At 29.5% G+C, this 13,125-nt stretch overlaps 1 protein-coding gene across 1 annotated transcript in view; it reads right to left on the bottom strand.

Annotated features, from left to right (window-relative positions):
* The window catches only part of LOC107456079 (somatostatin receptor type 2-like), a 135,985-nt gene that overhangs the window by 22,428 nt on the left and 100,432 nt on the right, over nucleotides 1-13,125 (bottom strand). The window contains exon 2 of the mRNA XM_071178454.1: nucleotides 7,151-7,283. The gene's annotated coding sequence lies outside the window, so the exon portion shown is untranslated. The remainder of the gene's footprint in view (nucleotides 1-7,150; nucleotides 7,284-13,125) is intronic.

Here is a 13,125-nt window from a genome sequence, read left to right as displayed (position 1 = left end):
CCGACTGAAATTTGCAACTGAAATTTTTTGTACCGCAAATGGTTATATTTTAATAAGTTTTTATTCGATACTTCAAATAAGCTTAAGAAGTGCATGAGGCGTGAAGCCTGAAATTATCTAAAAACCAATTGTTTATTCTGTTTACAGTTACTTTAGTGAGAGTCTAACAGCCGATACAAAGAGCAATTTTAGAAACTCTTCCTAATAATGGTTCAAAAACTTCAATTAATCCAATGAATCAAGAACGAATAGCATATACTGTTAGAAAAGGTTTCTCAAAATCGAACAAAAATGTGTCAAAATATCAACAAAGTCAATCAGAAGTCAAGTAATAGTCAAACACAAAAATCGCATGCATTCAAAATTGAGCAACATATACTCCTTTTCAGAAAAATGCATAGTTTCAAATAAAGATGAGGAGGCAGAAATGCATGAAAGCGATGTTTTAGTAGCCAGTAGGATTCAAACTAAGAACCTGTCGACTCCTAGTAGAATGATTTACCCACCATAGTTGTAACAGGGTAAGTTAGGAAGCTTGATACAGTGACACACCATGAAAACATTCCACTCACATAAAATGTTTTAAAATATAGTGAAAGGAGTAAAATGTGAAATTGAAATTATCTATCTCTTGACTAAGCTATTCGGTAAATACACTATCCTACAATAATGGCAGACACTTTCGGTTTTTGATATATTTTTGAATTTCTCAAGAAATACTTAGTGAACTATTTTGCAATTTTAGAGGTGTTTGATTTATGAGACGTATTTCTGAACACCCTGTGACAGAAAATCTAGCAATAAGCTTGTAACTTTTATTGATTACTATGTTTGCTATTTGCAATGTTTGCATAAATTTTCCGTAACTTAGCTTAAATATTTATGGAGATAAGAGCATTTTTATAAACCACGAATTTTTCTTTGTTTCATGTTTTTTTACAATAACTTTAAAAATATTTAGTAAAATTGAACAACATGTTTGGAACAATCTAAAATAAATTACATAATTATTGTTTTAAAATTTGGAGAAAAAAAAATTTAAAATGCAAGAAGATTTGAATATTTAAAGTTATTTTTGTGTACTGCGCATACCCGGAGTAAATTTTAAATCATTTTTTCCTACTTTTTTATCGTATTTGACAAACTAATCAAAAATTTTATATAAATATCTTAAAAACGTGAAAAGTTTCAAACAATTTTTTAAGTAGTTTTCGCTCCTTCTAAAAGAAAGTTCATAACGATAAGGGATTTTCTACGCATTAATTTGTTCTTGCTGTCCAGTCACAATAAGGTAGTGTAATTTGAAATACTACGAAATAAAATTTGTGAAAAATCCCTGATTATTTTGAACTTTCTTTTAAAAAGTACAAAAACTACTTAGAAAATTACTTGAAACTTTTTAAGGCAAGGAATTATTTTGTTTCATTTGTTGTCAAATACAGTTCACTGCAAAATTTTAAAAAATAGTTTTAAATTTAAAGTTAAAATAAAATTTTTAATAGTTTGAATTAAAATGCACAGTACAAAAAAAACAACTTTAAATACTCATATCTTGCTCATTTTGTAACAATTTTTTTCAAATTTTAAAACAATATTTTTGTAATAATTTCTAAATTGCTCCAAAAATTTTGTTCAGTTTTATTAAATATTTTTAAGGTTATCGCGAAAAACCATAAGACAAAAAAATTAGTTTTTTATAAAAATGTCCATAGCTCTCTATATATTTGCCTTAGGATTACGAAATTTCATTCAGATGTTTCAATGAACTTTTAAAGTTACCTATACAAGTTACATGTTTATGGTTTGATTTTCCTGAATAGGGTATTTTAAAATACTACTAGTGGGTGTTCTAAATACTACTACTAGTTTTCTTCTGTAATTTATTATCAGCCTTTCAAACCTCTGAAGGATTTAAACTTCATTGCAAAATATTAAAAATCACATGAACCAAATACTTTTTACAAAATAGTCCTTTAAACATTTCTTGATAAATTAAAGAAAAATTCAAAAACTTATAGTGTTTCTTAAATTATTGTAGGTCAGTGAATTTTCCAAATTGCAACGACCATTAAAACCTCTTTGTACCATTGAAATTGGAAATTAATATGCCATGTTATGTAAATTTAGCTGGCCTCCATGAAAACATGCTACTAATATGGCTCTTAAGAAGTCCTAATGTCATGATTTCCTAAAACAACTTTTGCGAGATTGTTAAATATATATAAAGATGTGGAATTTTGTAATTTATTAACATATACAGTCTTGTAAAATAAATTTAAAAGAATATAAATATAGTTACTTTTTTGAAGTTCGGAACTTCGGTATTTAATTTATTTGATGTTCAAATTGATAATATTGTGTAGAGATAATATTAATTCATTGCCTTTTAATAATTTTTAAAGCAATTTTTTTTCATGCTCCTATGAGATATTTATATTCCCTTTCTTATTTAAAATCAAATGCTCATAAAATTGTATTTATATTATATTTAAGACATCAAAATAATCGCCGACCGGCCTGTGTAGGGGGCAGATAACTGTCCTTGACTCAGAAAGGTCCTGGGTTCGAATCCCGGGCAAGGCATGCATGTTTCTTTCTCTCTCTGAGTGTTCTATGTCCATTCTCCTTTGTGTGTGAATGTGAACCGCCCTAAAAACGGGTTGTGTGAATGGCGTGGCAGAAGTCGAATTCCTGGCCATAGATGGCGCCACTGAAGAGCAGGAACAATCGCTCCCCCACTGCCTAAACAGGCATACGACAAAAAATAATCTGAATTTGAAATTTTTTTCAAAATATGGAAAACTTATTCCATAATTAAATTATTTATAGCACGTCTTTTGCTTAAATTAAGATCCTTAACAGCATATTCCATTTCAACAAAAAATATTGATTCAAATCATGCACTTTTAACAGAAAAATACGTCAAATAAAGTTTTGAAACTTTATTGGACAGTATTACAAAGAGAGAAATTCGAAATTTGATTCTAAAATGTTTGTTTTACACTGATTATTACAAAGTAATTTACAATTTGAATTTATCTCAGCTTAGTTTACTTAGAACAGGTTGAGAGTTTACGAATAACTGGAAAATAATAGAAGTTTTTAGAAATAAAAGTAGCGAAAAACTGTCACTATAACAAAAATTTACAAGCAAAGTAGAAAAGTCGCAACTCTTTTGAAAAATATAGACTGTATGCAAAGTCATCGTATTTTCTGATGCGAAAATAACTAGATTTCACTTTTCGATTCATCGATTCGCAAAGTTTCTGATAAAAGAAAAATGCATATCAACGGAAAAACTCCAGTTCAGAGATTATTAACTTCTTTCAGCGTGAAGTTTTAGCAATGCGTACAAGAAAAAAAATTTAAGAACTGTTTTTTACGTTAATGGATATACTTGTATTTTTATGACTAATTTAAAATGCATACTTGTATTTTTTTTTTACTAATTTAAAATTAAGACACCCATTTCGAATAATTTTGGTTACGATGGCAATTTTTTCCAGTATACTTTTTTTTGTAGAGATTTTTGCAATTTATACTTGAATTTGCTTCAAAACTAGTTTTTTAAGCAAATATTTAAATCGAAATTTAAAACTGTTTGATTTAAAGATCATTTACTTAAAAAGGTTGAGGAATGTTATGAGCTATAAAAAAACGTTTATGAACGTTGACGAATGTTTATGATTGCTGGAGAAGGCAGATGGTAGTTATTATTAATGAAGAAAATTTCAAAAAAATAAAGAATATTATGAGCAACGAAAAAGACATGTAAATTCTCTGATGTAGGTTATAAATAATACGGAAAATTATAGACAATGTAGAATGGTTATACAGCGTTGTAATTTATACTTAAAACTGTTTCGTAACCAGTTATTTTAAGCAAATATTTCAGCAGAATATTTAAAACTGTTTGTTTTAAAAACCATTTCTATAAATGAGTTATACGCACAAAAAAGGTTTATGAACGTTGAATATATATGAATGCTGGAGCAGGTTATAAATAATAATGGTGGTTGTATCTAATGAAGAGAATTGTGAACAAGGAAGAAATTTATGAATCCCAAGAGCCCCCACCATTTAAAAAAAAATCTATCGAAAAAAATCGGTAGCAAACTTTAACCTTGCTTATAATAAACGATGATTCGGTATTTTCGGTATAAACGATGAAACAGTATTTTCTTGATCTTAAAAAAACAAGGGTTATAAAGACACAGTCAATATTAAAACGGTTTTTAACTATTAATCATCTTGAAACTAATTTTAAAAGAAAGAGAACTATTTAAAAGATTACCAAACAGTAAAGTAATATTTAATCACTTATTATTTCAAAGTAATATTTCTATTAAATTGAGACATATCATGGTACTATTCGGGGTAAAAATTAAACTTCGTGAATGGTAAGTCATTAAAACTTGAGAATAAAAAATTCGCGTCTTTTAAATAAAAGAAACGAATGAAGAATTTTATGCATTTTCATATTTCAAATCTATATATTTCTATAAAATTCCCTTTTCTGAAATATTCCATTTTCCCTAGCTCGAGGACTTACATAACTTTCTTTTTCCAACAATGAGAAGTTCAGATCTTTCAACGGAATCACATTTTCTTTAAATTTTAACTTAAAATATCAAAGAATATTATTAAAACCAATAACTCAGTTTAAACCGCTTGAAAAATTTCAACTATATTTTACAGAAAAGAAGGTTTTGACAAGTGTGAGAGCTACGCCATTTTTCTTGTTCCCTATCAACCGCCACCGGAAAACATTTTTCCGAAAATACACGTTCCATAGAAATATTTTCATTAAAAGGAAGGACTCCTAAAAATGGCACCAGTTTTGAAAGAAATTTAGACATTACAAGAGTTTCCAATTCTTTTTTTGAAAAAAAATTGACAACCATAAAAGGGAGAAATGCAGACGACATTTCGTTTTTCGTCTGATTTAAGAGAGAGAACTGCGTTGCCCAAAAAAGAACGAATAATAAATTTTACCTCTTTAAACGACCACGTGACGTTATGTTTTAATGATGTCACTGCCGGCATTTAGAATAGTTTATTTCACTTTGTAATTCACTACGTGACTAAAGTCGGAATTGAAATTCGGGATGGAAAAAAAAGAGATCTAATCTTTCGAAATGGAAAGTGGATCTTTGGAATTCGAAACTCAGATTGTTTTGTAAAAAGTGAGGTAAAGCGTAATGAGATTCAAAACTTGTGCTAGATTCAGTGTGAGGCTCCCGTTGGGTACAATATTCATCCTGAAATTAAATTCCATGGCGAATTTTTCGGTAAATTTTAAACAAATACAGATGAAAAGCATTTCCCCTAATATTAAAATACAGAAAAACTTTCTTGGTGTTGAATATTGTAAGTATACAAAATACTAAATTTTGTAAATAGAAAATGAAGATACGAAGTAAAGATTATGCTAAAAGGTTTTTAAAAGGAGAATAATTTCTATTTCCTTTCCCTCATTAATCTTTTTGCTTACTAGTTAAAAAATAAGGGAAAATATTTGAGAACAATAAATAAGCATTATGCGACAACTATCGCAAATTTAGCTAATAATAAATAAATTTACGCATTGAAAGCAGCTTAATCCGATGAAGACATTTTTTTTGTTAATCAGCATCATCATCAAAAGCTGAATAATTTATCTTTTTCAATCAAAGTGTATTTTTAACAACTTTCTATAATTGCGTTATAAAGATAATTATGCCTTCATCAGAAAATAAACCTAATTCAGGTATTTTTTAATATTTCCTCTCCGATGTGTGTGAAAGTTAGAATTACAAATTAATTTTAAGTATTAATGTATTTAAGCACCCCGAATCAACTGTTATTCTAAATTATATGGTAAGGAAATTGAAGGGAATGAAAGATTGAGTCCTAAAAATGTGAAGATCCGATCATTAGATCAAAAATGTTTCAGGGTGAACCATTTTTTTGAAGCACTGTACAACCTTTTTGTATAATTTTTCTGTAAATTTATAATAATGTAAATTTATAATAATGTAAATTTACGCGATGCAATATGTAACAATGTAAATTTACAAGAAAAACACAATTTTTTTGAAATTCATTGAAATCAAATTTTTTTGTAAAAAAGTTTTATTTTTACAAACTAGAAAAGGAGGTCGATTAAGGTTTAATATAGGAATTCAATGATAAAGATTGAGAATTGCATCATTAAGCTCTATCATAATTACATCATATGGATAGAGAATTTCATAATAAAGAATTTTCATCATCGCATCATAAGGAGACCATCATTATTATCATACTAATAATTGCATTGCATCTCATGATAGGGAACGTAATTGTATGCCAATATGAGAGCCACCCCAACCCAAATTCACACCCGAACTTCAGATACACCCTCAAAATAGTAATTCCGTACTTTTCTATTTCAACCTTTATTTGTCAAAAACAAAATACGATTTCTTTCAACAGCTCTCATTTTTGAAAAAGCTCATAATTAAACAAAGCTTGTATCAAAATTAGATGAAAAAGTAAGAAAAATTTGGCGTAGTTTATTGCTTTCTTTATATATTTTTACTTTAAAATCCATAACATTATAAATTTAAAAATTTGATTGATAATGTATGCAAAATACAAATGTTATAGTCTATGTGTTTTTTCTGTATTTATCAAATATTTTAGTACATACAATTGTAAGAATACTTTTCTCTTGCTATCTTAGACAAATTAATTTTTATAGAAATTGTGATTATTACTGAGAAGCTGTTTAGACAGCTTAGATATTTGGTCCGAAATTCCTGCTTCAATTTGAGGCTAAAAAAGGAGAATCTGTACAAGAATGTAAGACTTCAACCAGGAAAAAAAAAAAGAAAAATATGTTGTTTTTCTCCGAACAACGATTGTTGATGTTTTTACACCTGCACTAGACTCTCAGAAATAAAACTCTCACTTTTGACGATTTCAGCAATCCTTGAACAGTATTTCGTTAATTTAAAGGATCATTTTGCTACGAATTCAAGAGATTCGTGACAAAACGTGATCCTCAAATCTATGACGAAAATGTTTCTTCAACTCGAAAGCACATCGGAGAGCATTGTGGAAAAAAGTTTACTAGAATCTCGAAATTAAAATAAAGACTGGAAGATCTAAAATAAAGTGAGCTGACCTGTCGAATGATCAAGGAATTGACCTCTAATCAGGAATATCCCAGGTTCGAATCCCGCTTCGGGCATTCATGTAGCTTATCACTCTGTTCTATCTGTCCTTATTCTTATGTGGTTGGAGTGACATTGATCCACCTAGAAATTGTCCAAAATAAAGTTATTATTAGAAATGCTAGATACATTGGGCACGACGAGTTTGTTTTTTATATATTTTTTAAACTTTTGGAAGTAAAAAAAATTAGGAATTATTTTTTCAATTTTGCTGAAATATATTTAATCGAAAACGTGACGAAAGTTTTTCCATTCCTTTGACGACATCTATTCTATCAACAGAACTTTTGCTCGGAATACCAACCAGGAAACAGTTTCGTCAAAAATAAAGAACAGTTATTTTGTGATATTTGAGTGTCACTTTCTTGCAGTGAGTAAAACATTTTATAATATCTCAACGTAAAAGATGGTGGTAACAAAATACCTAGGAGAGTTCTTCGTGTAGTGAAACACCAGAAATGCTTTTTAGCACTACCTTACACTTTCCCTTTGCACTAAATGTTTCTGAACACTAACTAGGCTTTGATACAAACCCCTACGACATAATTGTGGCACTTAAGACTTAATTGATTTAAAGTGAATCAATTTTGCACACGCACTCACGAACTTCGTTTATCCAAAGAATATTCCGTGCAAAAAATAAATTTTGGTAGGTATTTATTGTTTTTAATTATTATATTGTTATATTTTATTATTATTCAGGTGCCGGGATTGCCTGGTCGGTAGGACGCAGGGCCCATGTCCGAGAGTTCGTGGGTTCGAACCCCGTCGGCCGAAGACTCCCCGTGTAGTTGGTGACTGATGCACGTTAAAATTCTGTCGAGTCACAAAGTCCTCCTTGTTCCCAAAACAAATCAAAACCTCTGGGGATACTGGATTGAGATCGATCGTTCTCTGATTCAGGTCAAAAATACGATCTGTGGATGAATGAATGGATGTAGGAGTGGGTCCGCCTTATAAACAGGTGTGACGTGCGTTGTGGCTAAATCGAATTCTTGGCCATAGATGGCACCACTGAAAAACAAGAATCCCACACTCTGCCTTAAATTTGCTCAGTTTCACCAAGCAGGCTTGCCCGTGTGGCATGTGGCATTAAAAGCAACCATTATTATTCAGTCGAACAAATTTTTAATTATACGGTTTATAATTTATACTTGCATAAAGTATGTAATTTTAAATGGCAAACTACAGGATTGGAGCGATATCGGTAGAATTGTTATTGAGAATTCAAATTTTAACTATACGACTTTGATAAAATTAAATTTCCCAGAAACTACTTAACTGATTTTAACCAAATTTCGTATTTTTGTATTGCAAATTGCATACTTTAAAATGAGTTAATAAATTGTATAGCTTAATATTCAAAATATTTTCGACTGTTATTTAATAAAAGAATAAAAAAATAATAAACGTTTTCTAAAATTTATTTTTCGTACGGAATTATCTTTGGAAAAACGAATTCATTTAAAAAGTTCTCAAAATATTGCAAAATACGCAAAGTAAGAAACATTGTCTAAAATTTATTTTTTGCACGGAATTATCCTTGGAAAAACGAATTCATTTAAAAAGTTCTCAAAATATTGCAAAATACGCAAATTAATAAACATTGTCTAAAATGTATTTTTTGCACGGACTTATCTTTGGAAAAACGAATTCATTTAAAAAGTTCTCAAAATATGGCAAAATACGCAAATTAATAAACATTGTCTAAAATTTATTTTTACACGGAATTATCCTTGGAAAAACGAATTTATTTAAAAAGTTCTCAAAATATGGCAAAATCCACAAATTAATAAACATTGTCTAAAATGTATTTTTTGCACGGACTTATCTTTGGAAAAACGAATTCATTTAAAAAGTTCTCAAAATATGGCAAAATAAGCAAATTTAATTTGTTATTAAGGGTCCAAACTTTGCATCGATCTCCTGGCCAAAGTATGGGAACCATGTCTCCGAGATTGCAGCCAACCCAATACTTTGGTTTAGAAATCCAAATCAATCGAAAAAATATATTCTTCTTCATGGAAAGTAAGTTTTTGTGTTTGATTTTATAACTGAAAAGCTAACCCTACTTGAGATTAACCCTTCAAACCATGAAGAATGAGTCTTGAAACGTGAAGATTCCATCATAACATCAAAAGTTATTTAGGGTGATTCGTTTCTTTCCCTTGCATTTAAATATCTTTTTAACTGTTATTAAATAAAATAATAAACATTTACTAAAAGTTACTTGCGTATATTTGTGCGAAAAAATGTTTCGATTCCCTTAAAAAATTCTTGAGATATGGCGAAATACGCAAAATTTAAGATTAGCATTAAGGTGTACATACTTTGGACTGCTCCCTAGACCAAACTATTGGGACCATACTTCCCAGATTGCGATCCTACAATGTGTGAGTCAGAAAATCTGAATCCGTTGATAAAAGGTATGTTTATTTAAAGAAAGAACGTTTCTGTGTCTGATTTCCAGACTTATAATATCGTTCGCTCAAACTCAATCCTAGCACGATCCGATCATTAAATCAAAAGTTATACTGGTTGGTCCTTTTTTTGCTTACTGTGCATGGATTTCATCATGCTGAAATGATTTTAATTTCTTAAAAATACATCAAGCTTTATAGCATATAGTCCCCTCTTTTTGCCTCTTTTTGCACACCTTAATGCTTGTGCACATTTCTTAATATTGTAAGATGTGTGTGAAAGTCAGAATACCGAATTAATTTTAGGTGTTAGTGTACTTATGAACCCAGAATCAGCTGTTCTTATTTTAAATGTTCCCGAAATGGAATTGAAAAATCAAATGAATTGAAGTGAATTGAAAGATTGAGTCTTAAAACGTGAAGATCCAATCATTAGATCAAAAGTTATTCAGAGTGGTTTGCTCACTGCACTTAGAGTTCATACTATAATCATTTTAATTTCTTTGTTTAATCTTAAGTTAAATACCTTTACTTTGAACTACCTTCTTAGTAAATACTTCATATTTTTTAGTAGTTAAATATATTTTTAAAAGGTAAAAAAAAAATAATTTTATAGAACTTTCAAGTTCTAAAATCATTAAATGTTATATTATGTTTTATCTAATAACGCATTAAAATTTTCCATAATTAGATTTTTTTGATAAAATAGTGATGCAACGTTTTTGTGTTTAAATTGTTAATTACTCCCAAGGGAAATTAAAACTAAAGCTTTTAAGATTAAACTTATAATAGTAATGAATAACTTATAATCGTAAGAAACTTAAAAACATCCGCAAAAAAAATTTTTCCTTTCAATATTTACGGCCAAACAAGTTTTAAAAACTTAAATATTGAGAACATTAATTAATTTTTAGAATTCATTTTTAAAAAGGAGCAATATTGCATTTAAGAAATAGAGTATCATTATTCTTTTAATTATTCACAAAGCACATGCAAACATATATCCCATTAAAAAGTTCCATCGAGAAAAACATAAAGGAAAACAAAACAAACCTTTTCCGATAGCTTAAGGATATTAGTTTATAACCTAAGCAAATAAATCTTTTATTATTTGTTCAAAGAGCTACGTATTTTGTTCCTATTTTCCTTAAGAAAAAAAAATTGAAGTATCAAAGATTTATGGTAATTCCCTCCATTCGGTTTAGTATTCCGCTTGTAGACGGTTTCCAACGGAACGTGCATAAAATAGTGATAAATTAATCCAAGTAAAAACTCTTTTTTTGAATTCCATCTCGATAAAGCATTCAAAAATGCATCAAAAACTATTTTAAGGCTCTTTTATGCAAATCATATCGTAGAAAATGCATATGTTTCCTTTTAATAAAGAATGCATCAAAAAATGGGTATATTTCTATAAGGAATCAGCTGAAAGCAAGATTTCAGATTTTTGGAAAGATCATTTTTTGAAGAGAACATCAATAGTTAAATCAATGCAATTTTTTTCTTATTCACTGGAGAGAAAATTTTTAAAAAAAAACAGTGCGAAGTATTGAAAATAGAATACAGTCTTGGGGATTCTCAACAGAAATTTCGGAGCAAAATATTCATTGTCTAGTAAGATACGATATTTTGCAGTCATCATCTTTATTCGGCCATTTTTATTCCTTTTGCAAGTTTCATAATGCTGCTGATTTTTTTATAAACGACTGGGTTGCACTCCCTGCTCGCTAACGCTCGTCAACCCCCGAAAATTACTATGCAATCTTATATGGTTTGCTTCGCAAACCAAGCTCGACCATTTAATTTCTGTGTAAAATGAACTAGTTTTAAAAATAGTTCACAGTTTTAGCATCTACTTCATGTTACGTTTATACCACGTGTTTCATAGAAAAAAAATCGATACGCGAAAGAAGATAATGCTTTCTTTTTTTATTTTTTTATAAAACGATAGCTAATGAACAATCGCTGCGAAAAACTCAAAATATTCAAATAAAGGTATGATTCTACCGGCCAAGCTCGCTACTAACTTAGGTACATTGCAAATGCACAAAATTCTAAGAATTCAAGACAATCATTCAAATCCAAATAAAATATTTTTTTTTTAATACATCTTTTTAGTAAATAATAAATCATTAAAATAAATTTGAATTGAAATAAATGACATGTAATTCGTTAAACCTATTAGAAATGTGCTATAGTATAATTCGTGATATAAATCAAAAACCGTCAAATAAATTCGTACTATATAAATTCGTGAAAAAAAGCGCTTTCGCCAAAATACTAAAATAGAGATCTATCGACAAAGACTACTCACCTCTGCCTAGCTTAATAGTATGAGATTGCCGAAGCTGAGGCTCTCTGGTTATTTCAGTTTCCGTTTTTAAAAGCGCTATATGTTGAGCCACCTCAGCTAGATTTGGCATGTGATATTATTAGTGGCAATCATTGGTCGATTCGCCATGTAAGAGAAATAGTAACGTAAACAAAACAAAGCAAACGTTGCCACCGGCGGAAAAGAAATACAGCCAAAATTTGGGAGCCACGTAAGAGAATTATATATATTAGATAATTATATTGATAAAAATATTTTAATCTTTTTACAAAGAATAAATTTTAAATTATAAACAACTCTGGGGGACGAATTTTTTGTCACAAATTCGGGTGTGTAGTTTTCAAATCTGAAATTAGAACTACTCCTGTGGCAACAGACTTTTTTGAGGACATTTTTAGTCTATTTTTGACAAAATGTACAAGTTTAAAATCAATATATATAACATATGTTCGTCGTAAATTTTAAATCAAATTTTTAGGTAAGTTAGGACGCATCATAAGGACTGGAACAGCATAGGAATCTATCCCCGGAAGTGCCGTCATACACGGATAGGGGCGCTTCTTTATTCTGTCCCGTTCAGAAGCACACGAATAATTAGTTTGTCGTCTATTGAATTTACCCATTTTCAAACACAGTGTTGCCTGGCTGATACAAACTTAGCTCCAGACTCGCACTGATCAGAGTGCCGGCATAAAATAATCTCCGAGAAAAACGGATCATGGGTTTGAATTCCCCTGATACTAAACGCAAGAAGTATTCGTGGTTTTCTTCGCCATGTAACGTTTCATTGAAAAGTACTACTCGAAGACTAGTTTACCCCAATGTTTGTTCAAGGAACAACCCTTGTCTTCTGCATTGGATACAAAATTACAAGGCCATGGTTTTCAAAGTTAATAGCCATAAACGCAGAACTGGAGCTGCTGATCAAAGCCAGTTGTAACATAAAATACACAAAAATTCTCTAAATTAGATCGTAAAAAATTCCCTAAATTAGATTTTCCCTAATTTCAACAACTAAAGGGAATATTATTATCGCTAACAGATTTCATTTTCAAAATTTAGTGAAATTTTGAGCGGAACTGGAAGTCAAAATTCTATATTCCTTATATATATATATATGAATATATATATATATATATATAAATAAGAATTGTGAGTAGTCTTTACAGAGAGT

Source organism: Parasteatoda tepidariorum, chromosome 3, assembly GCF_043381705.1.
Source record: "Parasteatoda tepidariorum isolate YZ-2023 chromosome 3, CAS_Ptep_4.0, whole genome shotgun sequence".
Lineage (NCBI taxonomy): Eukaryota > Metazoa > Arthropoda > Arachnida > Araneae > Theridiidae > Parasteatoda > Parasteatoda tepidariorum.
Note: the sequence above shows the minus strand (reverse complement) of the source record. Positions and strands in the feature narration are given on the sequence as shown.